General features: G+C 45.2%; 1 pseudogene; it reads left to right on the plus strand.

Moving 5' to 3' along the window:
- The first annotated feature begins 1,234 nt into the window (after window positions 1–1,234).
- On the plus strand, window positions 1,235–2,667 carry LOC144706564 (expansin-A10 pseudogene; annotated as a pseudogene).
- The last annotated feature ends 2,301 nt before the right edge of the window (window positions 2,668–4,968 follow it).

The raw sequence follows: 4,968 nt of genomic DNA on the forward strand, positions 1-4,968 counted from the left end.
ACTGGAAGTTATCAACTCTCTCTACCTTCCCTGATCTTTCCTTGTCTATCTCGCCTCGACCCACGTATCTATCTCTTTATCTTCCTCTTCCTCTCACTGTTTCTCTCTCTCTCCCTCTCTCTAACTATCAACCTATCCATCTATATTTCTTTCTCTTTCTCTCTCTCTATTTATCTATTTCTGTATCGATCTATATGTCTCTCTCTCTCCATCCTCCGGTATCTATTTGTCGTGACTATTAATCCTTCTATATCTCTTTCTATCTTTCCTCGTCGAATTTTCTTTCCTAGATTATAGCTTATCCATTTATCTACAACACCGCTGCTCCATATCGTTTCCTAGGAGCTACTTCCTGACTATTGGTATTCTCTGAATTTGGAATCTGATCATTTATTGGAGAAATATCAAAGGTCTCGACCTATTTCTCTAAAAGTAAATGGTTTTGATAATACCATCGAACTGGAAGTTATCAACTCTGTCTAATGCAATGCACCAAGTCTAGCCGTACGATCCGGATCTTCAACCGTCACTTTCTCTCTCGGACTACGTCTCTTTTTGTCACGAAGGAGAGACTCACTTTGGATATCTATACAGATAGAGTAACATGCGAGCTGGAATATTTGCTCCTGATTTGGACATGGAGATTAGTTTTGTGGATTAAAGAAAGGATAGAGAGAGAGAGGAAAAGAAGGAGATAGAAGGGAGAGAAAGGTAGGGGAGGAGATAGAGGGGGAGAGGGGAAGAGAGAGAGAGAGGAAAAGGAGACAGAAGGGGAGAGAGATAGAAGGGGGAGAGGGGAGAGAGAGGGGAAGAGAAGGAGAGAGAGGGGGCAGAGGAGAGAGGAGAGATGGTGAGAGGAGTGAGGAGAGAGAGAGAAACCGCTTCAACGCTGGCTCCGGCGGCGGTCCACATCAGCAACAAGCCAGCCCATGTTCCTGGTGGGCCCAACCAAGAAAGACAATCTTATGATCTCCCAACTAGAAAACCGCTAAAGTATTTGCATAGGACCCACCGCCCAGGCTCCCTTCTCCCTTTATAAAACCAACCGACCTCCCCTCCACAGCCCATCATCAACTTCTCTCTTCAGCTCTTTATCTCTCTACAGCTCTTTATCTCTCTACAGCTCTTCTTCTCTCTACAGCTCTTCTTCTCTCTTACAGCTCTACATCTCGCTCTCTAACTCAGGAAAGAAGAAGGCAGAAACAAGCCAGGTTTTCTCTCTACACATCCAGCCATGGCACCAGCGGCGGGCTTCGTACTCGGCGTTCTCCTCTTCGCGACGGTTCTCCGGTCGAGCGCCGCCCAGGGCGGCTGGCAGAACGCCCACGCCACCTTCTACGGCGGCGGCGACGCCTCCGGCACAATGGGTACGTATTTCCCCTCTCCTTGGAGAGATAGATAACGAGATGCGCATGAGAAGAGAGATGGACAGATCGCCAGTTTCTGTGAGGGATCGATCCTTTTCTCTCTCTCAGCTTCGGTTGCCAGAGACAGATAGGCAAGTAAATAACGAGATGATAAAAAATTGGGTAGCTAGATGGAGAGACATCGGTACCCAATAAACATAACGAGGGAGTGACTGAGTGGCAGAGAGGAAGAGAGATAGATGGACGGAGAGAAAAAACAAAGAGAAGAGATGAATCTCCACATCGCTTCTCTAGAAAATCATGACCCAAAAAGAGTTCTCGAGTTTTAGAGTTCTAGAAAAGTAAATAAATGTAGAGAACTGTAACGAGAGATAGCGAGCTGTACAGAGTTGTAAAAAGAGATAGAGGAGAGCAATGGAGGGACGTAGAGAAATATAAAGGGAGAGAGTACTAGAGACTGATATATGTAGAGAGTTGTAGAGGGAGAGATAGGTGCAGAGATTTGTAAAGAGAGAGTGAGGGGTGTAAAGACAGAGATAGACACAGAGGAAGAAAACTGAACTAAAAATTGGATAATGATGCAGGTGGGGCATGCGGATACGGAAACCTATACAGCCAGGGTTATGGGACGAACACGGCGGCGCTAAGCACGGCGCTGTTCAACAACGGGCTGAGCTGCGGATCCTGCTACACGATCAAGTGCGCCGGCGACCCAAAATGGTGCTTACCCGGAACCATCACCGTCACGGCCACCAACTTCTGCCCGCCCAACCCTTCCATCCCCAGCGACAACGGCGGCTGGTGCAACCCCCCGCGCGAGCACTTCGACTTAGCCCAGCCCGCCTTCCTCAAAATCGCCCAGTACCGCGCCGGCATCGTCCCCGTCGCCTACCAGCGCGTCCCCTGCGTGAAGTCCGGCGGAATCCGCTTCACCGTCAACGACCACAGCTTCTTCAACCTCGTTCTCGTCACCAACGTCGGAGGCGCTGGCGACGTCGTCGCCGTTGCCTTGAAGACTCCCACCTCCGACTGGCAGGCCCTCTCTCGCAACTGGGGCCAGAACTGGCAAAGCAACGCCAACCTCGGTAGCCAGAGCCTCTCCTTCAAGGTCACCACCAGCGACGGAAGGACGGTCGTCAGCTACGACGTCGCCCCTCGCGGCTGGTCCTTTGGCCAGACCTTCGAGGGCAACCAGTTCTAGCCGGTTCGGGCTGCGGCGCCACGTCTGGAGCCCGCCTGCATACACTTTAAACTGTTTTACCGATTTGTATTATTCATGGAATGGGTGCCCTCGGCTGGCCCTGCCGCCATTGGCAGGCCCAAGCTGAAGGGTGATCTTTAGTGGTAGAAGAAAGTGAAAGAAAAGAAATTGCGTCAGCAGAAAACATCGTATCTATTGAATAAACAAATGTCCTTCCAAATTTAAATGCCCTTCCAAATTTAAATGCCCTTCTATCGACAATTCAAAGTATGCAGAAGACCAAGGAAACCTAGTGGAAAACATATAATTAGACATAGAATGGGAAAAAACCCTCAAAACCTAAACGGCCTACTCTCATGTAATTTACGTGTTTAATATCACTCAAATAAAAATAAATCATGGTTGTGAAGGGTTTAAATAATCTATTACACCCCTAGGACGAAGTGTAATTTTGTTTTTTGTATTTGATGGCATTTTATTAATTTTTTTCTGACATTAATTTTATAATTTTAAATGCTAAAAAACAGAAATTACCTGCTCCGGCGATCACTGGGGGCGACTGCGGCGGTGGCGTTGGTAGAGTGGCGGCAGAGCAGAGACGCGGCGGTGGTGAAGCGACGTTGGAGCATCAACACAACGGTGGCAGAGCGGTGGTGGGATTATATATTCTTTTAATCAATGAATATAATTTTATTGTTTTTTTTTCGGTTTTTATATGGCGGGTTCGACCTTGTTCGATCCAGTTTCGGACCAGTTCAAACTGGTTGACCTCTTTTGGACTTACCAAAAATCAAGTAAGTGCTCACTGTTGATACCTCCGTGCCCGGTGGGTGCAGCTGTGGCGAGCGCGCGTGACCGGCGGGCAAGTGTGCTCGCTAGCGCACGCGTGCTGCCGTGCAGTGCACACCAATGGACAAGGACAGCGAAGATAGAAATAATTTGAGTTTGAAAGGTTCAAAAGTGAAAATTTTAATGAAAAGTTTCTAGGGACGAAGTGGAGAGATCAGCAGAGTCTAGAGAGCAATAGATATGGATTTAGAGAGAGAAAGAAACGGTTTTAGGGAGAGAAAAGGTCCAAATGAGGAGATAGAGAGATAAAATGAAGAAGAGGGTAGAAGGAGTTTGAGATGGAATTTGAAAGTGCAAATGAAGGAGATTTTTCTATGAAATTGGGGAGGATGAACTTGGCCTATGGATGAAGTCTAGGTACAGAAAGGGTGGATTCTAGAGAGAGAAAGTATGGAAAAATGAGTGTTTAGAGTGAGAAAGTGTTGTTTTAAAGGGACGATGGATAGATAATCATGGGAAAATGTAGACCTAAGTTCTTAAAAACCTCAGTGGAAGTTTACTGAGCCCTCAATGCTTCCTCTCAAGTCTGAGTCCTTAGATTTTTCCAGGATAAGGCATTTCTCAATGCATTCAATAGATGTGGCTAAGAGAAAACTTCAATAACCTTACATTAAGCATGTAGAACAACCTGGATTCTGAAATATGCCTTATCTTGCTAGCCAGCCACTTGCTAGAGCACCTCCAGAACGAGGGGAAATGAAGGAGAAAACAGCATATTTATACATTGGAACAAATACTAAAATACCACTTTGGGCATGTTCTATGCTCTTTTCTTGCCCTTTTGCCTCTTTTTATCCATTGATTTAGAGCTTCCCGTAGTAATCTTTAGCTTCTTTCTTTGTAAGTCTTTTGAAGCCCAATGGGCATGCCAGGTTGTGGCCCGTTTCCTCAGACCTCTCTTTTGTAGGCCCACAGCACCTTTTGCACCTTTCTTGCCCCTATTGAGAATTACTCAACTCTCAAAAAATTTCCAACTCTTTAAGAATTACCATCTTCTCATTCATACAAATTCTGCACATGTGAAACTATAGAATACGCATCAGCAATACAATTTATTGACTTCAAAGAAGTCAAGGAGTTTAGTAAAAAATAACCATAATGTGCAAAAATTAGAATTTACAGCTATTGCACAAATATTTAGTTCATTCAAGTGATAAAATGATAAGTTAATAATACCAAAAATCCTAAACGTATGGAAATATACACGGGTTTATCATGTTATTAGCATGCAAGAGCGGTGACATCTCGATATAATTTTTTAAATATCTTATGCAGCGCACATATATTATATAGTTATAATCCTTTCAAATAACCCTTGTGAGACTAATGCGTAATCCTTTTTTTCCTAGAACATGTGGTGCGATCTGGACATTCCGTCTAGATCGTATGGTGAGAAAGGCCACCGCTATTTCTCCCTCATCCAATTACTTTTTCTGTGCAATATGGCTGCCTAAGGACGCTTTGAGTCAGATTGTACAGCAGAGGATCACCCGCCCAACATTTTCACCCTACTCATTTTTGATTGCCCATATGGCTCAATTTGGGCAGTTC

The sequence above is a fragment of the Wolffia australiana genome, chromosome 8, assembly GCF_029677425.1.
Source record: "Wolffia australiana isolate 7733 chromosome 8, ASM2967742v1".
NCBI classification, from domain to species: domain Eukaryota; kingdom Viridiplantae; phylum Streptophyta; class Magnoliopsida; order Alismatales; family Araceae; genus Wolffia; species Wolffia australiana.